This window comes from Lissotriton helveticus, chromosome 6 (assembly GCF_964261635.1).
Source record: "Lissotriton helveticus chromosome 6, aLisHel1.1, whole genome shotgun sequence".
Lineage (NCBI taxonomy): Eukaryota > Metazoa > Chordata > Amphibia > Caudata > Salamandridae > Lissotriton > Lissotriton helveticus.
The window spans coordinates 53,082,641-53,109,184 of NC_136067.1; the positions used below are offsets into that span (position 1 = coordinate 53,082,641).

Genomic DNA, 26,544 nt, shown 5'->3' on the forward strand with positions numbered 1-26,544 from the left:
CATGTTTGCCGAATAGTGACTCTCCATCAAAAGGCATGTCAATGATTCTGTTTTGAACCTCCTGCCTAAAGGAGGTTGCTCGTAACCATCCTTGCCGTCTAAGAACAGCTGCACCCGCAAGCTGTCGAAAGGCAGTGGCAGCAACGTCCACAGCAGCGTCAATCATCTCCGAGGAGACACACTCTCCTTCCTGAAGGATTTTCTTGGCCTCAGTGCGATCAGGCTCGGGGAGCTTGTCCATGTACGGTGAGATGTCCGACCACATCTGTCTATCGTATCTCCCTAAAATGGCGAGGGAGTTTGCGGCCCGGATGGTCGTGGCTGCAATGGTAGAAACCTTCTTGCCAATGGAATCAAGGCGTCTCCCATCCTTGTCTGGAGGAACAGAGACCTGAGACGTAGGGTTGGAAGATCTCTTCTGCGCTGCCTGTGCCACCACAGAATCGGCTTTAGCTTGCCCGACAAGGCATGCTGGAGAAGTAGTAGGCGCCCTATATTTTTTATCTACTCTAGGGAGCACTGCTGGTAAGGAATTCGGCTTGGCCATGATCTTAAGACCCTCCTTCCAGATAAAATCTATAATTGGAATGGTCCAACTCTGCTTATGAGGGGTAGATTTAAAATCATACAAAAAGCAGTCTTCTTGTTTAGCTTCCATGGTTATTAGAAACCTCCTAGTTGCTCTATCCATGATCTTGTGAAATGAGGCAACGTCCACGGGTGGGGACTCAGAAACAGTAGGCTCCGCCGGAGAGGGTGTGTTCGCATTGTAATCCTCATACTCCGACGATTCAGAGGCTTCATTCAGCTCTCCTTCTTCCTGATCCTCCTGTTCCGAGAGCTCCTCTTCTCGTGGCTGAGGAGATGAAACTGGTGACGTAGGCAACGTTGAGCGACTGTCCTCCAACGCATTAGAAGCCCTTGGTCGTGTCCGCGGAGAGAGGGAAGGCCTTCCCTGCGGCAAAGGTGTAGACATCACTGAGTCACCAGACTCAGAAGGTGGGAAACGTCTATAATAGTCACTGAGCATGTACTGCAAGTTGCGGAATAAATCTTCAGGCAGTTGCCTATCAGTGTCAGGTCTGTCAGCCCGCGGAGCAGGCTGAACGTCCTCCATGTTATCCTCAACATCTTCCTGAACTTTAATATGGAGTTCGGATGGACTTCTAGCTGGCCCAAAATTTTCGTCTTCATAGGATCCCTCCTCATCTGAATCCAAAAGCTTGTCAGGCACCACAATGGTAGTAGAAATAGAGTCCACAGTAGCTCTCTTTTTTAATAAAGTAGCAGTAGTCGCAGGAGATGGCAATGGAATCCCTGCTGTCTGCGCAGACCAAACCTGCAAAGTAGTGCAGCTTGAAAGAGGCGGCGTCAACGGGACGTCTGTATACTGCTGACAGTGCTGTCTCGTCGACGGAATCGTCGTCGACGGGGTCGTCGACGGGGTCGTAGACAGTAGCTTCGTCGACGAGTGCTTTGCCGTCGACGAGGATCTCTTCGTCGACGAGGTCGTCGACGGTGGTGTCGTCGTCGAGGCCGTCGACGGTGGTTTCGTCGTCGAGGCCGTCGACGGTGGTTTCGTCGTCGAGGCCGTCGACGGTGGCTTCGTCGTCGAGACCGTCGACGGTGGCTTCGTCGTCGAAGTCGTCGACGGTGGCTTCGCCGTCGCCGTCGACGGGGGCTTCGCCGTCGTCGTCGACGGGGGCATCGTCGACGGAGTCTTCGTCGTCGACGAGGATTTTACCGTCGACGGGAGGGCCGTCGACGTCGATGTTCTCGTCGACGGTGCCAATTTTATCGTCGACGGGGATCTCAAAGATGAAGATGACAAAATCGTCGACGGTACCTTGGCCATCGTCGTCGGGGCAACTGTAGACGACGAGATAGGCCTAATCTGGACATGAACCAGTGTAGGCGAAGAAGCTGAAGACATGACAAGTGTAGGCTTCGGTGAGGAGAAAGTCATAGTGCAGGTGGTAGAAGTGGCCACATGAGAAGAAACACAGTCCTTCCTTGACGTTGAAATTGTCAATAATGGCAACTGAGGAGGCACAGATTTAGAAGATTTCTTAGGCACTGTCTTAGTCCCAGACTTCTTAGAGGGCGTAGAATCCCCTTTGGAAAGTGGGATAACTTTACTTGAAGAACTAGGCCCAGGAGCATCCTGGGAAGATTTAGACTTCTTAACCACCTTCGCCCTCAGAGATGAAACATCAGTTTCAGCCTTCCTCTTAGTTGATAGAAATGAAGAGCCGGAACCACAACTTCCTACCTCAGAGACAGGGTCATCCTTGTTCTTTAGTCTATTGAGCCACAATAGAAGGCGCCCTTCTCTATCCTTGATGGTCTTGGAGGGGAAAGTCCGGCAGATCTTGCACTCCTTCACCTCATGATCAGGATAAAGACAATACAAACATTTTTTGTGGGGGTCCTCCTTGAAAAGTCTTGGCTTCCCACAAGAGTCACAGGCTCTAAACAGGGATTTAGATGAAGACATCTGTGAAAGTTGAAGAAATTAGTGATATAGAAGAAAAAACTGAGCAGAGCTCAGGGAGACTCCCTTCACACAACGTGCGGTAGAAAATCTGAGAGCCTGAGCCTCTGGGGAGAACATTCTGGTGGGTGCTGTCGCCTGATTGGCTGCAGTTTGGACTAACACATAATGACTTAGATAGTCACGAGGGTGGAAGTTTTTTCTACTGTAGCTGGGGCTACTTACTTCCTGGTTTGGTATTTCTGTTATCTGCTATATATTTTATGGCATTTTATTGCTTTTTTATATACCGTGAGACTCCTACTCCGATGACGGGGAATGATTCAGGCATGTGAATCTATGAAAGACACCCCTAATACTGGAGAAATAATGTATATACCTCCACATCATGACATGATGCACACTACTGTGCAGACATACAATGTGCGCAATAGTTAAATGTGTATTGCATAACCTATAAATAAGATACATCGAACACCAAGCTTGAGGGGTGCACGTCAATGACCATTTCCCCTCTGTCCCACAGGTGACCAAGAACTGACTGCAGAGGACAACAAGATCAACCTGCAGAGCAAGTCTCCACCACCGGAACATGGACTCTATGATGAGGACTCCCTGGATTTCAAGGATACAGAGCTTGAAGCCGGCACATCTGGAATGCCAGGGCGCAACAGGTCCCACCTCCCCACTGTCCCCCCCACCACCACATCAGCAACAACCACAACAACTACGCTGACCCCTGCTGGAATGACCAGTGCGGCCTCCACCACCACCACCAGTGCTGCCTGCAACACTCTCCCTGCCCCAGAGGATAACCACCCCACACGACCAACTGAGGAGGGCAGAGAGAGTATGCGGGTGCCTACAGTGGTGAGGCAACAGGTCTGTGACAAAAGGGCAGGTGGGAGGCTAAGTGGGTGTTGAAGCCAACAGGGAACTGGGACCGAAGCCCTGGACAACATCACCAGAGTCCTTGGGGCCTATGAACGGGTCCAGGGACAAACGGGGCAGGCTCAGGAAGATGCCTGTGAGCTCCGTCTGCTGCTGAGGTCCATAGACACCCGCATGGGCCAAATTGTGAACCTCTTGGGCCAGTTAGTTGCGGTACTGAGGGACAGGCCTGCGGCACAAACAAAACCTCCACCTCCCTCCGGTGGCCCACAGGATGACAGTTCCACATCCTCCCCTGCGGCCACGGAGAGAGGGGACTCCTCAGCCCCCACTGGCCCTGCAGCAGAGGACCCCCTGTCAAACGACCAAGGGGCCGTCCAAAGAAAGCCAAGGGAGGAACCCGTGGCACAACACCTGCCAAACGCCAGTCTAGGAGCCAGCCATGATGGCAACACTCTTCACCTTGCCAGTGACTTTGTTGACTGTCCTTCTCCACTCTGCCTTGTTAATGGCATCCATCTGTTGGACTGGGTCACCACATCAATGTGGTGACTACTCGATTGTCTCATCTACCATCACTGACAACTCATGGCTTCACAATTCACCTTTTTGTAAATAGTCACTCCCCTGTCACATGTACCCATTGTAAATAAACACAGCTTACACACCTATGTTGTTGTGTCTGCTCCGTGTTTATCACAGGATGTGAAATGTTCACCATGATTACAATGCACCAGGAGCACGAATTGTTTGTAGGCAGGTAGAATCTGAAAGGACCTAGGAAAACAAACCAGAACAATATTCACTAGTCAGGAGGTGGCATCACAGCCATCACACAACACTTGTCACCAAGGTACTCCAATTTGCACACATTACAACGAGCAACAGTACCGACATAGACATCCTGTATCTGTATCTGTACCAACTACCCTGTCCCAGAAAGATTGGCAGCCAGCACTGAGTCAACAACAGTCTGCAGTCACAAAGCTCATATAGACCTTTTCACCAACAGCAACATCAGCAGATAATGGACCTATTGTACATAGTCACTCACATTCAAGGGAAGTAGCCATTGATGAGCTGTTGAAGTGGGTCGACACCTTCCACCTCTCCACTATCCTAATCACTGGACATGGGATGGTTAGCAGGCAGGGGCCTTGGCTGCTCATCAGTGTCCAGGAGCAGGGGGATCTCCTTGAGCAAGGCCAGGTTGTCCTCCGGTCTTGTCCAGGCAGCAAAACCGTGACTTCAGGAGAAGTAAAGTACGCCCCACCACAAGACGTGTCCTCCCATGGGCATCATTGTAGCTGACTTCACTTGGGGTCCTGGGATTCAGCAGTGGGCTCAGCAACCAAGGCCAGTTGGGATATGCAGAGTCACCTAGGTGTGACATACACAGACCAACTTTGTAATATAACTGTGGCCGAGGACAGCATGTCACACACACAGCACGCTACTTGACTTTGCATACTCACCCACAATCCATGCACGCTCTGGAAGCAGATTAGCCATCAGCTGTGGCACAATGCTGTTACGCATGATGTACGAGTCATGGGCCGAGCAAGGAAACTTGGCACAGACGTGTAAGATGATCATATCCACCTGGCACACCACTTGCACTTTGATGGAATGGAAATGTTTCCTGTTCCTGTAGATGTGCTCACGTGCCTGTGGTGGAACAAGTCAAACATGTATGCAGTCAATTGCACCAACAACATTGGGGATGTTCCCAAGGGCATAAAAATCACCCTTCACACCCGCCAATTCATGCATTCTGGGGAAATGGATGTATCATCATAGTGGACAGGACATCATGTAGCAGCATGCTGAACATAGGTTGCAACATCATACCTGCGCTGGACACTGTGTACTCAAAGATCCAATAGCAAGAAAATGCAGGGGCGCCATCACCTTAGACGTTGGTGTGAAAGCAGTCAGATATGTTCTACGAGGCCGCAGGTGGGGCTACAACATAGCACATAGGTCTTGTAGGGTGGGTCGATCCAGACAGAATTTCCGTATGACCTCCTCATCCTCCATGTCAGCCAGTACTGTGAAGGGACGATGCACATTTGGTTTCCTCCTAGGAGAGATGAAAGGGGACACATGTCAATGCAATCCACCATGCGATGTGTTAGACAGCTTACGTTTGACTGACACAAACCCAACAATGACTGGCATCACTGTTAAACTTACAGCCCAACTTACATGCAGGGTCACCTTCAGCTACACTAGTCGTACACCTGTCCACTTTTCACAAAGCTAGCACCTCCAAAACAAAATCTGACCATGTGAATGCCCAAAAGGATATGGCCACATCTTGCATGAACAGCCCTGAGAGTAGTTAACACAGCATATGTGTGAAACTGCAACACCACTGTCTCATACCTAGCTGTTGTACCTGCCACACCTTCTTGCATCAGTCGAACAGGGCACACATCAACAACACAGCGAGCACAGTCTGTGCGTAAACAACAAGTATTTGCATGAGCAAAGAAAAGTAGACAGTGATATATGCACAATGTGTAGTCAGACATTCATCACTGTGAGTTGCTCAGTCATATCACACAATAACATGTGTTAACCATTGGAGAGTCCATCTAAACACTGTTCTGTGTACATGCCCAGCAATATCACAAGTGACATGTGAGGGAGTACATGCCAATGTTTCAAATCATATACACCAACATGGCATGTGCAGTCAGCAGTGGGGTAAATGTTACATTGGCAGTGTGTGCACAATCTTGTGCCATGAATCATGTGTCTACTGTGCACTGTTGAGAACTGGACATTGGGCCATTCACACAGCATGATGTGTCCATATGTGCTGTCAAGGTGCTCCCCCAACCAAATCACGGTCACTGGCACCAATGTATGGCACCCATATAGCGGTAGCGACCGCCGGGCCCCATCGGTGTGTCACTGCCAAAGCCACACTCGTGGTAGTGATAGATCTATGTGTATTGTCAAATGGCAGTTGGCATGCTCAGCCATCAAGATCACAGTCATTCTTAGCAATGTGTGGCCCCCATATCGAGGTAGCGACCACCTGGCACCAGCGGTGTGTCACTGCCAATGCCAAAGCCACACTTGCGGTAGTGATAGTTATATGTGTATGGTTAAATGGCGGTTGGCATGCTCCGCTACCCAAATCACGGTCATTCTTAGCAATGTATGGCACCCATATCGCGGTAGCCATCGCCTGGCCCCAGCGGTGTGTCACTGCCTATGCCAAAGCCACACTTGCGGTAGAGATAGATATATGTGTATTGCCAAATGGCAGTTGACATGCTCCGCCACCCAAATCACGGTCAATCTTAGCAATGTATGGCACCCATATTGTGGTAGCAACCCCCTGGCCCCAGCGGTGTGTCACCGCCAATGCCCAAGCCCATACTGCCAATTGGAATCGCAATTGTGGTAGCCTAATGCAATTTTGGAAATCACGGTGGAGGTGCTCCGCCACTGAGGAGCCGGTCATTGGATGGAATTGAAAAATGCACAATCACGGTAGTGACCGCCTGGCCCCTGCTGTGTGTCACCGCCAATGCCCAAGCCCTTACAGCCAATGGGAACTGCAATATAGGTTGTCTAATGCAATTTTGAAAATCGCAGTAGGCGTGCTCCGCCACCGCTGAGCCGGTCCTTGGATGCATTTGAAATAGGCTGACCTGGAACACCAATTGCAGCAGCTTGGAACCACTAAAACTACCCCACGGGGCTATATATGTGTGAGAGAGAGCCTCACATTTCCACTGCTTCGAAAGCCTGCTGCCTGACACCCCTCACCACCAACTGCTGCTGCTCCTGTGTCCTGGACCCAGTGATGTCGAGGACTGAGAAGATCATGGCCCGTCCCTTCACCATCGAGGAACTGGAGGTCCTGGTGGATGAGGTGCTCACACAGTATGAGAGGCTATATGGTGCACCAGATGTCATGGTAAGTGTTTCAGAGTGGAATTGAGAGTGCAGGGAGAGCACACATGAAGTGTATCTGCTGCAGTATGTGCGTGAGAGTGTGGGTTTGTGTCATACGTCGCCTAGCTTGCTGTCTCCAGTTTCCCTGCCGGCACATCAAAATTGGAGGGACAAGTATTGTTTTGTCAGCCATACAGTGAAGCAGCAAGTTGGTTATGCAGGAGTAAGACATAAATTGTGTGTGTCCCTGATGCTCTTCATAGGCTCATCTGTGGCCTTACCAAGGGTTTACATCCAGAGGGTACTGATGGAAGTGTGTCTGACTCAAAATTGACATCATGTATTGGTCAGCACTATGCTCAGGACTTAAAAGCCAGAGGGTGACACTCTTGGGGGTAATTCACCTATGACACAGCATACTGTTGTACTTTTGGACAGAGCCCCTTCCATTTCCACCAGCATGTGTACTGACTCGCATGTGTAGGCACTGTTTACGCTCCCAATTTGTCCCTTCATGTGACATTTCTGATGCCCCACGTTGGACCTCAGTGTGAGCCCACCTGGCCTGCAAAGTCACTGCCCACTCTGACAAGGACACATCACTGAATGTTCAGAGTGAAACATATGGGTTGTCTGCTAGACTATCCATCAAAGAGCCATCTCAGCCCTGTAAATTGCACACAACAGGCCTTATGAGAAAGGTGTGAGATTGTAAGATCATGTCCCTAAATGTGTCCTCCATGACACAGTGAGCCATTCACAGGGCAAAGACATTGAGGGCTGTGCAGTGTTGGACACAGTGAGTCTGCCCCGAAACATAATTTCCAATGTAATGTATGTCTTACTCACCCACAAACTGGATAGTAGATGTGGGCAGCCTACACATAGCTTTCTGTGCTGGCATCCTGACTGTGTATGAGATGGGCAGGTACTGTGTCTACCCTCAAACCTACATGCATTTTCGTATTATTCTCCCATGCTAATGTACTAGGTGAGATGCTGTATTATCTCTGCTACACATATCTGTGAAGTAGTGCTGAGTTTGTATCATTCTCCTGTACTGCGAGATAGTGGCACATAACCCTGTGTCACTGATTCTTCCCCCCTCTTGTCTCCCATGCCTGCAGCTCAAAGTCCAGCGTAAGGCCATGTGGAGGGCCATTGCAAGCAAGGTGCGGGCTCTGGGTGTCTCCAACAGACAGCGCACACACTGTCACAAGAGGTGGGATGACATCTTCCGGCTGAGAAAAAAGGTGGAAGAGACACCACTAATTGTCCGCATCTTAGCTGTGACACAGCCGGAGCTGGATGCCAGTTTGACGGACCATCATCAGCAAGCTGGGGTTGTGTTGAAAAAGGGTTCAGGCAGATCAGGTCGTTCACCCCTTTTCTAGGTTTGCCCGGCGTTAGCCGCTTCTCACCCAACTCACGATTACCCAAATAAAGAGGCAGGCGCTAGAGACTGGAAGGCAGGAAACAGGAGTTTATTTCCGACGGAACAAAACACGTCAAATCAGACAACTGGGTATCTTCTCGAGGTGCTCTAACAAGTTTCTCTACGGCTCCGTCTTTTATACACAGGTTTATGATGTAAAAACATTCCTTATTGCAATAAAGACACTTTGAAGTACAAAAAGGGCATGTTTGGGACCCCAGCTCCAGGCCCATTCCCATACTGACCGCTCTGATGTTGTTTTCCCCTCCCAAATGTGACATGTGATTGTGATCTGCAGCCGGACATTCCAACAGGGCACGAGGGCAGGAGGGGGTGGTCAGATCTAAGGTTGGGCGGGCGATAAGATCATGTTTTCGCTATGCGGGGCCGGAGGGGTACATCCACGAGACCTAGTTTTATGATGTGGGACTGGGTCAAGAGGCCAGGTGTAGCCGGGGGGGGGGGCATCAGAAGAGAGGAAGGGTGTTCCTGGGAGGGATGCGGGGGTGTCGGTCAGGTCTAGGGGTGTGAAAGCCTTGATTAATCACCGCTCCTCTGATGTGAGGCGAGGTCCTACTGTAGGAAGCAATAAACTGCATCTGTTGGGCTAGGTGATGGCCTGGGATCAGGCCGGGCAATCGGGCAGGGAGGAAGAGGTTTACCAAAAGGGCCCGTTCTATGAGTAGAATGAAAGAGCGAGGGGGCAGGGGTCCAGCACGGAGACAAGGTCGTGTTTAGCGGTGCGTTTATGGCCCGAACAGGAGAGACCGGGGGCTGTCGGGCGCGGGGTGCTTGCGGGGCTGGAGAGAGGGAGAGAGAGATGATGGCTATCGGCAATGGGCAGGGAGGTCATGACACAAAGATGGCTACTATCTATGTTCGTGATGGAACCTAAAAGGTAACAAGATGGCGGGGCCACTGTTTCGTGACTTTCTTTACCTTCAACAGTGGCCAAGGTGAACACAAATGAACGCCGCTTATGTACATATACATTTTGTCATTTTCCACAGTCGCCGCTTTTTACATAAGCTAGATCATTTCCGTATTTATCATACATATAGTCGCGTGTAGTCAATGAAATAGCGTTTGTCAATATTGGTAGACTTACATATAACCGTGTGTAGTTGATGCATCATACGAGGTGGAATACATATAAATTTACATTTGTCGTACTTAAAAGTGACCGATGAAACATTTTACAGGCAAAAGTGATTGAGGGAGGAATTTAGTCCAATACAAGCAATTAGTCAAGGGGTGTAGAAAGTTCCGAAAAAGGGGGGTCTTCGCCACAGTGTCTTTATTAGTAGCGAGTCATCACTGGTAGGTTCTGGTAGTTTGTTTTCTTCCGTTGGCGCTGTTGAGCACCGGCGGTGGAGCTATAGGTCCAGCTCGGGTCCTTCTTTACACGTCGCAGGGTGTGATCTGTCCTTTGCCGTTAGGCCACAGTCCTGTTTCCTAGCTAATCTCTCTTAAGGGTGCCTTATGCTGGGCACCTGCATTTCTGTCTCGGAGTCAAAATCCACGTGGAAAGGATAGAAGGGGATTTGTCGGATAATCGGGGGAGGAGAGGGCGGAGTGGGACCGGATCTTTGAGACGGACCAGGGGAGCAAAAGGGTGATGCGCAGGCAGGTCCATCAATCGGGCTCAAAGGGGCGGGGACTTCTGGCACGCGTGGGTCAACAAGCAGAGGGCTTCAAGGCAGCCCTCCATTCCTTTGTTTTCTGCGTTTGAGAGTGGTGCATCGTCCCGCGTCCCGTTGCTCTGCGGCTCCATCTTAGGTCGAGGTCACACGCGCCTCACGATCTGTGACCAGGCTGTGCGTCACGTCCAACCCCTCTCCTCCGGTGGCTGTGTATCCTTGAATGGGTACAAAACAGGTTTTAGCGAACTGGCAAGAGAAGGCATTTATACATTTCAATTCCGTCCCAGATCTAGGTAGCTGGGGGTACGTTTCATCGGTCACGGTCAGAAGTTATCACTGTGGAGTATGTATACAGGCGTGTCTACTGATTTTGAACTAGGTCTATTTGGCGTTCATTCATGTCGCATGTGGCTTTCTGACCCTAGCCCTGGCAGTCTTTTATCATCATGAGAGAGGGGTAGACGCTAAACACTCTTTTCTTGGGGAGCAACAGTTAAGCAGGGTCATCAGTTATACCTCGAGTTTACGGAGCTGGGGTCAAGCGGGAGGAACGGGGACGTTTTGGACATCCGTACTTGGGTGCGGAGGGGTGGGGCAATCTGGGCCTAGGAGATTGTGTTTCTAACGAGTTGAGAGCAGAAGGCCACTGACGTATAGTCCTCTTATAAAAAGGGCCAGATTAGGGGGACATCAGTCGTCTTACCTGTCCTTTTCTTATAGCCAATTCGAGTTCTGTCATTTTTACAGAAAAGGAGAGGTAGTAACATGGCAAATTACAATTGTTTTAGATTCTGGCAATTTTGTCGATCACCTTTGTGTTCGAAAAACCAATTAGGCTCGTGCCGGCGGGGCACAACATTACCACACAGAGGAAGAGGGAGCAGGGGTCGTTCGCATTTTAAATGAACTATTCGGTACACGTACAACATGAAGGGAAAGGACGAGAGAGAGAGACGTGTACAATAATAGGCCATTTTGATGCGCACAAAACACAAAACAGTAGGGGTCATGTTATATAGAAACACAGACTGAGGGACAACGTAAATCCATATACCACGTACACATGAATTCAGGCGAGGGGGGGGGGGGGTACATGCATTTACAGACAGAATTCAAGACAAAACATAGAACAGTACTTGGCCAAAGACATTTCCTCCTGCATGCTGCGCATCCTTAGTTTCCTATTTAATTCGCCTGGCTGTCTTTTGCTGTTCGTCTCTGCTGCAAATACTTATACTTTCGTCAATTGTTCGGGAACTATCCTGGTCGGGCTAGTACTTACGGTGGGATCTTTGAATCATTTTTAGTGGACGGGTATCCAGGCCAAGGCAACGGAGGGTGTTAGTTGGGGGGGAACAATGGGCAACTTCGAGTTTCATGGCGTAAGAATCTACTCGTAGGTGCACGTCATTCTTGGTTGCATTATTAGAGAGATGGTCGTTTCTAAGTAAGGGTGCGTTATATCTATGTCTGTTTATCGTGTATAGGTGCTATGTTCAGACCCCCTTTTTCCCCATTCCATCGGCCGTCCAATCATCATTCAAGTCGTACAAAGACATCTCTCTTGTCAGGTCAACGCGTGCAACGTATATCCAGTCGAGTTACACACATTCGGTCATACACACATGCATTCATATCACCCAAATCCGCGTTGCTTAGGTCTTCTCCACACTTTAGTCGATGTTCTGATGCGACCTGCAGAAAGAAGGGGAAGAAGAAGGGGTGGGGGCAGCATTTAAAGACACATTCGCGCGCATAAACCCAAAAGGCTTTTTACTTACTACGTATTTCGACCTATCTCCGCGGGGTGCAGTCCCTTCCATTTCGGCGTTTAAGCCCCGTGGGACTGGTGGTGCGGGAGGCATAATCATTTATGGACTGCCCATTGCATAGATCGCCCACGTGTGGTATTGCGGATCTTGTGTGGGGGGGGGGGGGTCGAAACAAAAGGGCAATCAGGGTTAAGTGGGTGAACGTGTATTCTTCTTCGAGGAGTCGGGGTGGTCTACAGTGGTACCGGGTCTGGTGTAGGGGCATCTGAAACAATTTCCCTGAGATATGTGGCATACAAAGTAAAACAGAACATCGGGACCTTTATCGATTGCCTTAGGTTGCACAAAAGTTTTTAAAAAACACACGCAACAACTTGGATCGTTCACATTTTCAATATTCCTAGGTACTTTGCTTTTTAACCTTTCAGTAATCGACTTGCTTTATTTCGCCTATATTTTACGTAGATCGGAAACAAGGGCTATGTATTCGAACTTACCAATCCAAAAACTACAACTATTTGTTTGTCACAAAATCTTTATTTTAAAAAATGTTGACGTACAAATGCAGGCCTACAACCACGTGGGCCAGCCACGGAGCAGACTGGAACTGTACTTGAGGGCATATTTATCTGCGGAAAACATAACTGAGTCGGTGGTTGTTTTATTTCGTCAAGGTACGATAAGTGCAATAAAATCATATCGAAAATTCATTGTGGGTAAGTACCATCAGTGTCAAAAAGATTCGAACTTTCAATAATACTGTAATCAATGATGCGTCAGAACTTAATATCAAATTCACTGTTCGAATGTTCGAGCAATACTCATCCCCTCCCGCCATGTGCTTCAAAACTGCATACATATCTCACGATATCAAGTCTGAGCATCCGGAACACAACGGGGAATTGCGAGTTTCGTTTGTACCGGCGCCATTTTGGGTGGGGTCAGGCGGATCCAAGTATAGTCAAACTGTCTCTACCAACTCGTGGTTGGACCAGAACGTCTTTTCGGCAGTCCAGAAGTTTCGTTAAGGGGCAACAGAAGGGACCGGTGACATGAACCATCAATCAAAGAAAAGGGAGGGGCAACAGTCTTTCCTACCGGGTCGTACTGATGTTCCACCGGAACTGATCAAATCGGTAGTCTGCAGTATCTTGGGTCATTCAAAACAGAGGCTGGCGCCAGCATGAGGGCGCCGACGTCTCGTGGTTACGTCTTGGTCGTTCTGCGGGTGATCATGGCAGTCACTTCCCATCGGTGGCGGTTGGGGGCCCGCGGAGGTCGAGGGCCCTCCGCAACTCTCGTAGAATCTTCAAAGCTGAGGAGAACGTTTCTGAACGGAGGACTCGTTTTTCTAGCTGGCCAGCGACCAGGCCATCCTTGCACGCCAGGTTCGTTCCTGCAAAGTCGACCGCCATTTTTAGGAGTTCTGCAGCTACCAGCAGTCACTGGGTCAAATGAGCAGACGGACTCCAGCCTGTTGGGTGAGGCGTCGTAGCACCGCCACAGTGGACGAGACCCTGCTGGGTGTGTGGAGCGTCCCTATACTGCAAGAGTGGACAAACCCTTTGCCGGGTGTGTGGAGCGTCCCTGCACCGCAAGAGTGGACGAACCCTTTGCCGGGTGCGTGGAGCGTTGGGGGTGCAGCTGAGGGGCCTCCACCTGGGGAGGCGGGAGAGGCTCGTCCGCGCCGCCTCTCCCTCCCAGTGCACCCCACGGCGTCTCGCTGACATTTGTTATGGCCGGACCAGGCGATGAAGAAGAGGGGGGGTTGGAGGCATATGCAAGACATCCCCCCCCGTGGCCTGCAAGGCGCCGGGAGAAGAAGGGAATGGGAGGACCAGTTCATTCCGGGTCGGGCCCATGCCTTCGGCGGCCGGCCGTTCTTTGCCACGGCCCCAGGAACGGGTCCCTTGGTTCATCCCGGGGACAGGCCTTGGCGCGTGGTGTCGCCTCCGGACTGTTCGCGTAATGGTTCTCCACCCCACGCCGCCGCCGACGGCTTTTGTAGACTTTCTGACGCCTAAAAACCTACTAGAAAGTAGCCCAAAGTAGCCCGACATTGCTACTTTGGGGAAGGAGGGACAGGAACGGCGTCAAGCAGACGGCGAAATGCATTGTGGGTTTGTTGTTGCAGCCGTTTGCCGTGTAAATAGTTGTTTAATGTATTTTTGTTCAAATAAAAACGTTTTAACCTGTTACTTTGCTATAGTGTTGTATGTTTCTAATATTTGCCTAGGGTTTGCCGTTAATTGGGCGGGGTGGTCTGTGGAGCCGAGCTGTCTCGCAGTCATCATGGCGTTGAGTTCGGCTTTCCTCACTAGTTTCATACTTCCTGAGGGGTTGTTCCTAATGTTTCCATGTCAGTAAGGTTGAAAAGAGATCTCATCAGTGGCCTACTGACTTTACGCGATTCCTTTTGTTTTTCCTAACGATTCTTGTGTTCTTTTATTTGCTAGCACGATACAGCGGCTAATCCGCATTTTCTTTATATACGTCCTTTTTATTAGGGGTGTCCTCCGGTGGAGCCAGATGGTCTACCTTTAATAAATGGTCCGGGCTGAACCAACTACTGAGCAATGGGGGGAAGATAGGCATGACGGGTTACAACGGGGACAAAAGTCAGCACTACCTATCCTTCACTACTTTGCGGAGACTAGGTAGAATATTTCTATTCTACAGTATTCGCAAATAGGGAATACCCAAAGAGAGAACCAATTCCAAACAGTCAAGTTCGGACAAACAATCAATCAATGAAATGAGGAATAAAATAGGCGCGACGGGTTACAACGGGGGCAAAAGCCTGCGCTACCTACCCTTCACTATCTGCAAAGAGAGAGATCTTCCTGTTCCTCTCTGTTTGTAGGCAGAGAAGATCCTTTCCAAGAACCAATTCCGAACGATCAAGGTCCGGTCAAACAATCAATCAGTGGGGGATAAAAATAGGCACGACGGATTACAACGGGGGCAAAAGCCTGCGTTACCTATCCTTCACTATCTGCAAAGACTAAACAGAGTATGGCGGCCCTGTGCTTGTTTGCAAATAGAGAATGATCCAAAAAGAACCAATTCCAAAACAATAAATGCTTGGATAACAATCAATCAAATGGAGAGGGAAGTAGGCGCGACGGGTTACAACGGGGGCAAAAGCCTGCGCTACCCACCCTTCACTATCTGCAAAGGGAGAATACTCCTATCCTTCCCCGTTTGTAGACAGAGAATCTCTCAGGACAAAACAATCAAAATGCGTAATACTAGTATTTTCAATGACAATCAAACAATCAATTCGCAATTTGTCGTGTTTCCACGACCTTACCCGGACCGTATGGACGGTTTCTCGTCTTCCGTTTCTAGCGCCCGATCGTCCTCTATTCTCCGTAATTGCTGTGGCACTCCTGATGGTTCCCAGTCAGGACCGTAGATCACTCGAGAGAGGTCTGTTCGGAACCGGTGAAGTTCGGATGATCGGCTGCCAGACAAGGGTCTATCGGGCAGGAGCTCTTCCCGATCGTTGCAGTCGTTCACTCTGTCGTTGGGACCTCTCTCACTGGATCCACGTGTCGCTGATGGGCCCCACGTTTGGGACGCCAATTGTGGAAAAAGGGTTCAGGCAGATCAGGTCGTTTACCCCTTTTCTAGGTTTGCCCGGCGTTAGCCGCTTCTCGAACCAAACTCATGATTACCCAAATAAAGAGGCAGGCGCTGGAGACTGGAAGGCAGGAAACAGGAGTTTATTTCCTACGGAACAGAACACGTCAAATCAGACAACAGGGTATCTTCTCGAGGTGCTCTAACAAGTTTCTCTATGGCTCTGTCTTTTATACACAGGTTTATGATGTACAAACATTCCTTATTGCAATAAAGACACTTTGAAGTACAAAAAGGGCATGTTTGGGATCCCAGCTCCAGGTCCATTCCCATACTGACCGCTCTGATGTTGTTTTCCCCTCCCAAATGTGACATGTGATTGTGATCTGCAGCCGGACATTCCAACAGGGCACGAGGGCAGGAGGGGGTGGTCAGATCTAAGGTTGGGCGGGCGATAAGATCATGTTTTCGCTATGCGGGGCCGGAGGGGTACATCCACGAGACCTAGTTTTATGATGTGGGACTGGGTCGAGAGGCCAGGTGTAGCCGGGGGTGGGGGGGGGGGCATCAGAAGAGAGGAAGGGTGTTCCTGGGAGGGATGCGGGGGTGTCGGTCAGGTCTAGGGGTGTGAAAGCCTTGATTAATCACCGCTCCTCTGATGTGAGGCGAGGTCCTACTGTAGGAAGCAATAAACTGCATCTGTTGGGCTAGGTGATGGCCTGGGATCAGGCCGGGCAATCGGGCAGGGAGGAAGAGGTTTACCAAAAGGGCCCGTTCTATGAGTAGAATGAAAGAGCGAGGGGGCAGGGGTCCAGCACGGAGACAAGGTCGTGTTTAGCGGTGCGTTAATGGCCCGAACAGGAGAGACCGGGGGCTGTCGGGGCGCGGGGTGCTTGCGGGGCTGGAGAGAGGGAGAGAGAGATGATGGCTATCGGCAATGGGCAGGGAGGTCATGACACAAAGATGGCTACTATCTATGTTCGTGATGGAACCTAAAAGGGAACAAGATGGCGGGGCCACTGTTTCGTGACTTTCTTTACCTTCAACAGTGGCGAGGGTGAACACAAATGAAAGCCGCTTATGTACATATACATTTTGTCATTTTCCACAGTTGAGTATTCTGGGAAGGGTGACTTTGGTTGGGAGTGGCTGCATGTGTTACAAGCCTGGGCCAGTGCTTGGCTCTGTGATGTTTCTAGAGTGATGCAATAGCTTGTAAGTGGCCTCTGTGTTGTGTGCAGCTGTCATGCATTTTCCCTACCTGTACTTTCTCATGTCATTGGAATAATGGTACTTGACATTGCATTCTGAGTTGTGGCCTTTTGGCATTGTCTAAATTGGGGTAGTCAGGGACATCCCATGGAAGGGAACGGCAGTGTGCATCATCTGAGTGTGCTTTAATCAATGTGTGCATTGCCTGATGTCAGTATTGTGCAACTTTAGTTGTGCCCCAAAGTATGACATGATGGATGGCATGAGCTCATGGCCATTATGGACTGTAATGGTGGAGCCTATATCTGAGTTGTCCCCTTGTGCTGACTCCAGATGTGACTGTGGCAACATGCTAGGAGGTACATCTTTCCCCCCCTCAGGGACCTAGGTGTGCTCAGAGGGATCTGTGTGTCTGGTTACACGGAGCCACCAGCAGGCTATTTGGCTGTGTGGGCATCACATGGGTTACGTTTGCCAAGTTTGCATGATGACACGCAAACATCGAGTTTTGAATGAATTGAGGTTGCATGGAATTACTGCACATGGTGGTGTACAACATGGGGATATCATCAACTTGTTTCGTGCTTTGCTTGCATATGATGATTGTGTTAATGCCACAGAACTGTCCCTACGTTTCTGTCTCTTGCAGCATCTACCGTGGCCAGAAAAGGACAGGAGACTAACACCAGTGGTGAGGCATCAAGCATGACTGATACACACAAGCACACTGACACGACCAGCGCCTCGGAGGGGGACAGGAGTCTGCTTGAGGAATCACAGCCAGAGACACCAACCTCAACGTCGTCTGACGCCAGTGGAGACACATCTATGTTGGCTGGCACAGGGAGCAGGAACTAGGCCTCCTCTTCCACCACACAGGGTACAGTGCCCAGCCTCCCAGCTACTTCCACTAGTGCTGCCTGTGTTCGAACCAGTAAGAAGGGAACAGTGTCCTTCACCCCAGGCACTACTGCCCCTGCCCCTGTCTCCCCTGCTGCCATCAGTGCTGAGTCTGTGGACCTTTTGCGCCAGCTGTGTATGGGCCAGACAACTCTCATCAATGCCTTCCTAGACCACGAAAAAAAGCTGGCACAGGTAGTTGTTTTCATGGAGGCATTCATTCAGACGTGGGTTGGCTACACCGGACTGTCCAGCCTTTGACCTCCGCAGTGACGACGGCCATTCAGCTGGCACAGTCTCAGAGTCCAACTCCAGTCCCCGAGGCAACCCCCTGCTAGTGGCTACATCTGATGATAGTGACCACACTCCACAGATCTCAGGCTCAAGATACAGCACACGCAGCACACAACAGCAGCAGCCCAAGCAGGCCAGAGCGCAGACACCACCCCTCCAAAAAACCAAAGCCACCCCAGAGCGCAAAGGCAAAAGCCCTTCAGGCGACACTCAGGGGTATAAAGCCAAGTTTAGGCCTCAGCCTCATATGCCTCAGAGGCATCCCCAGCCAAGGACTCTCCTGTCCCAAAAGCGTCTCGCAAAGAAAAGCAGTCAGTCCCGTTCCTGCTGTGAAGCTGGTGCCAGCTAAGGGTCAGTGTAGGGGGTTCACCTGTTCAACAGGTGATGGGGAAGAAAAGGCAAGGCCAGGCCAAGCGTACCTCTGGATCCAGCAGGTCCCCAGAAGGGAGGGCCACAGGCTGCACCTGGTGCAGCTTTGGTGGAGAGTATGCCTGTTGTGGCACCAACAACTACCACTCCCCCCAAGAACAAACCTCCATTTAGACTCCCAAAGAAGTGGAAATGCACCCCTCCACATTCTCCATCCCACACTGTGTCTCACGGCAGTATGACTCCACCTGGTCCAAGCAGCCCTCTGGCTTCCAAAGGCACTGATGCCTCTACCTCAGCTGGGTCTCTATCTCCCCGGTCCAGTCCTCCAACTGGCCCAACACTCAGCCAGCTCCCAGTCTGACTGACAGCCAAGTCTGAGTGAAAGTCCCTCTCACACACATGTCTCTCCCACAGTGCTGCCTGTACTGCTCATTGTTATCCCCCTGTGTTGCTGACCATGGCAGTGTACAGTCTCACCCATTCCCTGTACAGATTCTCATGTACCTACGCTGCACTTTCGACTGGCCACTGGCCTTGATGTTCATTGCTATGTTTTCCCATTCCCTGTGCAGTTTCTCATGTACCTACTCTGCACTTTGGACTTGCCACTGGCCTTGCCGTGTGTGCCCATTCCCTTTACAGCTTCTCATGTACCTACTCTGCACTTTGTACTGGCCACTGGCCTTAGCTGTACATGCTGTTTGCCCATTCCCTGTGCAGGCTCTCATGTACATTCTCTGCACTTTGGACTGGCCACTGGCCTTGATGTTCATTGCTGTGTTTGCCCATTCCCTCTGCAGCTTCTCATGTACCTACTCTGCACTTTGGACTGGCCACTGGCCTTGCTGTGTTTGCCCATTCCCCGTGCATCTTCTCATGTACCTACTCTGCACTTTGGACTGGCCACTGGCCTTGCTGTGTTTGCCCATTCAATGTGCAGCTTCTCATGTGCCTACTTTGCACTAGCCACTGGTCTTGCTCTTGTCTACTTTTGAAGCCTATCTGTGTAATATGTGAATAAAGACAGTTACTCCTGTTGTCTGCTTTGTCATTGTCCTTGCTAAATAAAGGGCTTAATGTGTGGGTATGCTTTAATGTGACACATGCTCTGTATGACACTGTAACATTGCCAATGGGTGTTTGAACTTTTTCAGGGTTGTGCAGGGGTGACAGACACTTCAGTTCTTCTCGACTCTGAGGCTTAGGGGTGCAATGATGGTTGTTTATGATGAGCTGCTGTTATCCTAAACAATCTATGGTGATGTTGGCTAAATTCTACACATGGCATGTTTGGATGCGCTGCCAGCACAGAGTGGGATTCTATCCACAGTGTTGCAGGAGGCAGGCTGGCCAGGGTCTATCAGGTCTGTGTGATCTTTCTTCATGTGTGACCAGCAGTGTTGGTGTATGGTCATTTTGTGATGGCCAGTCATCACAGTCACATGGGTAGATTTCAATGTGTGCACTTGTGTGTTCATAAAGTGTGCATTGTGAAGGGGGTGAATTTGTCAGTAGTGTTGATGTGTGTGTGCCCCTGCGATGGCAACTGCACACATGTGTCAACCTGGTGTCAACCTGGATTTGAGTGCCTGTTAGTTGGATTTGTCAGCTCTGTGCTTGTGATTGTGTGCACATGTGGGAGTTGTAGATTGTGCACTGTGCGGTGTGTTGGTGTATCCTTCCACTTCTAGGGGACACCTACTTGTTGTTGGTGCCAATTGTGAGTATGCAGAGTGTGTGACTGGCAAGTCAGTGTTGTGTTTTGTTAATCAGCCATGTGTCTTGTTACCGTTTGTGCTCACTGTGCAGACCTGCTCAGCCACACTGACATTGTGGGTGTGTTTTCTCATGCATTGCTGTCACTTGAGGCATTTTTGGCTACAGTATGGAATGTGGATTTGGAGTTATGACATCCACTATCTGTGTTTCTGATGCCTACCCATTGTGAGTGAGCACTCCATCTATTTGTGTATGGTGCACTCCAGACATGCCCACTACTGACGTTCACAACACTTCACTTTCATGTCGGCTGTCCCCTTGGGTTGCCAGTGTATCTGCCTCCCCGCCACTTTATTTTTTACACTATGCTTTATGGTGCTGATCTGTGCACAGTACACATGTGCCACTCCGGACAGTTTCCCAATTGGCTATATGTGATTTTCTTGTACTGTTTTGAAGTCATGGTTGCTCATATACAGTTCAACTGTTTGATGAGCTCATTGATCGGCAAGGGGCTGCATGGTACATCAGCACGTTTGACCTAACGTCTGGGTACTGGCATATCGCCTTGACTGATGGGGCAAAAGAGAGGTCAGCATTCTCCACAACAGATGGGTACTACCAATTCCGGGCTATGCCCTTTGGGATGAAGAATGCCCCTGTCACTGTTCAGAGGTTGGTCAATCAGGTGTTGGCTGGACTGGAAGAGTTCAGTGCTGCCTACCTAGATGACAATGCAGTGTTCAGCACCAGTTGGAAAGAACATCTGCTCCACCTCTGGGAAGTGTTGATGGCGCTGCGAAAGGCAGGCCTCACGATCAAGGCGAGTAAGTGCCAGATCGCTATGAAAAAAACAGGGGTTATGCCCAAATTACCCTCCTATACATGAGCAAGGTACAACAAAACATGTGTATAAACAAGAAAAAGTACAGAGGGATCAATTCAATATTTATTTTCAGACAGGGATAAACTAATTACCCTGATGTTTCAAACGATTTTTAGAAAAAATATATTCACAAATTACAAAAACATATATACGTGTCAAGTGACAAGGTGGGGCACAGACAAGTTATATACAAAAAAATACATATATACTAAAGACTATACAACAATGAAACACCCTAGTTTGCATTCATCTCTATATACAATACAAAGTACAAAGAACTTGCTGCTAATAGAGTTTCAGTGCCCGAGGTCTGTTCACTATCACACTGCGAGGATCTCGCGGCTTTCTTTGTGGAAAAAGTGACTAATATTTACCGCTCCTTCCCTAGTACTATACTGGTAAGTGAGGACCTGGTCCCCATTTCATGTACTAATTTGATTTTATCGACACTTCCAGTTCTCTCGGAGGAGGAGTTTGATAAACTGGCGGTTAAAGTGAAATCTGGATCTCCTGTGGATCCACTTAGACCTGCCCAACTTAAAGACTCAGCTGCCTTCTGCTTACCCCCTATTCGTCATCTTATAAATCTATCCTTCTCTTTGGGTAAAGTCCCTTTGAGATGGAAACAAGCTCACGTCACTCCCATCCTGAAAAAAACGTCACTGGACCCTCTCAAACTCGAGAATTACCGTCCAATCTCCCTCCTCCCATGGGCTGCGAAGGTGGCAGAAGCCCATGTCAACGGCATTCTGTCCAATCATCTTCAGTCCGCTAACATTCTGGACCCTTCGCAGAATGGCTTCCGTGCTGGGCACAGCACTGAAACCGCACTCCTCTCCATGGTTGAACACCTGAACGCAGTGCTAGATGCGGGTCAAACGGCGGCTCCGGTACTATTGGATCTCAGTGCCGCCTTTGACACTGTTTCTCACGCAATACTTCTGCAGCGGCTGGGAGAGGCGGGCGCTGGAATGGTTTTGATCGTTTCTTTCCGATCGTACCTTTCGGGTTTCTACACCTCCCTTCGAGTCCAAATCCCACATCATCGAACAGGGAGTCCCGCAGGGATCAGCATTGAGCCCCACGCTTTTCAATCTTTATGTGCGGCAACTGGCTGCTGTCGCCAAGCGTTGGCACCTTACGATGGTGTCCTACGCTGACGACACGCAGCTTGCGGTTGCACTTAGTGGGGACTCTGACCCTGAGGCCTCCAACTTCCGTGAGGGTCTCAGTGCGGTGGCAGGATAGATGACGGCTAATTGCCTGCAGCTCAATGCGAAAAAAAACGAGGTATTGATTGTGGGCAAACAGAGTAATCTTTGGGGTGATAAGTGGTGGCCAGCTGATCTGGGCCCTACCCCTACTCCGGTTGTCGAGGTGAAAAATCTGGGCGTCTGGCTGGACTCTACGCTTAGTTTTTCCTGCCATACAAAAAAAGTAGCTGCGACATGTTTTGGTATCTTACGTGGGCTTAGGCCGGTGTTGAAATTTTTTGATGCTCCTACTCGACAACTGATAATTCAGGCAGTTATACTGTCTAGGCTCGATTATGCGAGCTCGCTGTTGCTTGGAGCCAATCAGGCCAAAATTACGAGATTGCAGCGCGTTCAGAACGCTGCAGCTAGGGCTCTAGTCGGTCTCCCCAGATTCTGTTCTGCTAGAAGTACTATTTTCAAGCTCCACTGGCTGCATGTGCTTCAGAGGATAGAATTTAAGACCTTATGTCTTTCTTTTAAGATATTGAAACTTGCTTCTCCTCAGATACTAGAGCATCTCATTATCCCTTATATTCCTTCCCGTCAGCTGAGATCCTGTGGACAAAATTTAGCCGTGGTTCCTCGCTTTTTGAGAAGTAGGTCCGGCGGTCGCTCTTTTAGAGTGCTTGCCCCCAAACTTTGGAACTCTCTTCCTGCCCATGTTCGTGCCCTTGATGATCTTCTATTATAGAAAACAAAGGTCCTAAGGCTAATTCAATTGTACATACAATGAAGTTATAGACTTGAATCAGTACTATATCTGTTGTTCCTGTACCCAGCCGGGTCAGGGACTTTTTATTCAAGTTGATCAAAAAGGATTAAGTGACCACACAGAGGGTCAATTTCAGCATTTGATAGGGTACAAGCCTGCATCTATCCAGGAGTAAACTAAAGTTTAGAGAAAGGTAGAAATGGGAAAAGACATACAATATCAGGCAAGAAAACGTAGGAGCCACATGTCCCTTGCAAGTGGTTAGCTAATGCGCAAGTTTAGACAAACAGTCCCTATAAACACAATGGATATATTGCAGAACTGTTTAAAATGTCGACGACGTTTCGATCCCCCGGCTCCTAATGAACCAGGATCATCTTCAGGACTATGTGATTAGTTGCCTGTTTAAATTTGATGCGCCTGTGGGAGTAAGGACAAAAGAAAAGACATAACAAAATAAATCAGATTTCTCAAAATACAGAGAATAGAAAACGTCCTCCATGTGTCAAAAATGATTCAAAGGTGTGCCACATGCTTGGCTCTTATACTGTATATAGTAACACTTCTGCAAACGCCCATGCGTAGATTGATTGAACTTACTGGCAAGAACACTGTTATTGTGCTGGCTGTTGCTAGCTCCGTGGTGCACGGGCAATTTCGAAGTACGTTGTGCTGGGTGCCACACGGTGAATTATTATGGCTAGGGCACATCGTAGTGACTTCAATCCATGCGGCATTTGTGAACGTGTACGCGGATGAATCTATGTGACCCGAAGGGTCACGCAGGCAATGCTCTCAATGGTCTGGGGTTCAATGGTGCAGAACGAGTGAGTAAAAATGTGGTAAAATATAGTGAGTGCACATAACACTACCGGGTTATGAAATCGGCACAGTGCTGAGAATTTGACCTATGGGGGCCGGTCTGCTGACCTGTGGTATTCCCGAATGGAATGCTGGTCGGATATTTGATCTGGAGAATGCTTCGTTTGGCGCGTACTTAGTGCAAGTCTTTTGAAGCCTAAGGAATCAGGGATTGGTTGTTAGTTAAGTATTCGTCCTCATGGCGGAAAGATGCAGTGACAGGGGAGAATTGTTTATTTGTTACCTCTTGCTACGGTCTCAAAACCGGGATGGGTATCGAAGACCTCTCGTGGGCGCCCTCTTAGTAGGGGGGCGGTAGGGGAGTACGATGCTCCCGTTGCTCGGCAAAACCTCCAAACCAACTGAAAGGATAATATAAATCAGAAGAGGTTGCGGGAGAGTCGTAGGCAAAGTGCCAGCATGGCTCTGCAATGGCCAGAGGGCGTGATGGGCTTGCCTTCCGTGGTTTTGCGGCGTGGCCGTGGTTCTAATCCACAATCGGACGATATTTTGAATGTCGGTGGACTCAACGGGATTCGTGTGAGGCTACCTAGGAAGCCAGAAGTCTATTAAGGTGTATCAGGTAGCTGCGTGGTAGACAGCGAGGAGGGACTTGGAGGAGATACACGGCGGCCATCTTGGAAAGGGGTTGTGTTAGAGATCTGGACTAATGGTGACATATAAGACCAAAGATCGACAGTGAGAAGTGCCATGCTGTTTAAAAGTACGACATGACAAAAGTGTTCAGTAGAACTTTGAGCAGTTATGAACTATGATAATCCCAGTACCACCAACCGTTGTTCGCAATACGGTACTGAACCTTGAACAGTGTTGAACTACGTTGTTTCTAACTTCAACAAATGTTGCTTTTAATATTGTATTTTGTGTTTTAGGAATAAGGAAACCCTTGCATGTAATGTATATATATTGCTGGGCTGCCCACGTAACATGAACACTTTTGTCACGTCGTACTTTTAAACAGCATGGCACTTCTCACTGTCGATCTTTGGTCTTATATGTCACCATTAGTCCAGATCTCTAACACAACCCCTTTCCAAGATGGCCGCCGTGTATCTCCTCCAAGTCCCTCCTCGCTGTCTACCACGCAGCTACCTGATACACCTTAATAGACTTCCGGCTTCCTAGGTAGCCTCACACGAATCCCATCGAGTCCACCGACATTCAAAATATCGTCCGATTGTGGATTAGAACCACGGCCACGCCGCCAAACCACGGAAGGTAAGCCAATCACGCCCTCCGGCCATTGCAGAGCCATGCTGGCACTTTGCCTACGACTCTCCCGCAACCTCTTCTGATTTATATTATCCTTTCAGTTGGTTTGGAGGTTTTGCCGAGCAACGGGAGCATCGTACTCCCCTACCGCCCCCCTACTAAGAGGGCGCCCACGAGAGGTCTTCGATACCCATCCCGGTTTTGAGACCGTAGCAAGCGGTAACAAATAAACAATTCTCCCCTGTAACTGCATCTTTCCGCCACGAGGACGAATACTTAACTAACAACCAATCCCTGATTCCTTAGGCTTCAAAAGACTTGCACTAAGTACGCGCCAAACGAAGCATTCTCCAGATCAAATATCCGACCAGCGTTCCATTCGGGAATACCACAGGTCAGCAGACCGGCCCCCATAGGTCAAATTCTCAGCACTGCGCCGATTTCATAACCCGGTAGTGTTATGTGCACTCACTATATTTTACCACATTTTTACTCACTCGTTCTGCACCATTGAACCCCAGACCATTGAGAGCATTACCTGCGTGGATTCATCCGCGTACACGTTCACAAATGCCGCATGGATTGAAGTCACTACGATGTGCCCTAGCCATAATAATTCACCGTGTGGCACCCAGCACAAGGTACTTAGAAATTGCCCGTGCACCACGGAGCTTGCAACAGCCAGCACAATAACAGTGTTCTTGCCAGTAAGTTCAATCAATCTACGCATGGGCGTTTGCAGAAGTGTTACTATATACAGTATAAGAGCCAAGCATGTGGCACACCTTTGAATCATTTTTGACACATGGAGGACGTTTTCTATTCTCTGTATTTTGAAAAATCTGATTTATTTTGTTATGTCTTTTCTTTTGTCCTTACTCCCACAGGCGCATCAAATTTAAACAGGCAACTAATCACATAGTCCTGAAGATGATCCCGTTTCATTAGGAGCCAGGGGATCGACACGTCGTCGACATTTTAAACAGTTCTGCAATATATCCATTGTGTTTATTGTGTTTGCAGGGACTGTTTGTCTAAACTTGCGCATTAGCTAACCACTTGCAAGGGACATGTGGCTCCTACGTTTTCTTGCCTGATATTGTATGTCTTTTCCCATTTCTACCTTTCTCTAAACTTTAGTTTAGTCCTGGATAGGTGCAGGCTTGTACCCTATCAAATGCTGAAATTGACCCTCTGTGTGGTCACTTAAACCTTTTTGATCAACTTGAATAAAAAGTCCCTGACCCGGCTGGGTACAGGAACAACAGATATAGTACTGATTCAAGTCTATAACTTCATTGTATGTACAATTGAATTAGCCTTAGGACCTTTGTTTTCTATAATAAATTGTCCGCCCATGG

At 49.2% G+C, this 26,544-nt stretch overlaps 1 protein-coding gene across 7 annotated transcripts in view; it reads right to left on the minus strand.

The window, feature by feature from the left end:
• The window catches only part of DNAH8 (dynein axonemal heavy chain 8), a 10,041,960-nt gene that overhangs the window by 9,012,380 nt on the left and 1,003,036 nt on the right, over nucleotides 1-26,544 (minus strand). The gene's annotated exons all lie outside the window — the stretch shown is intronic.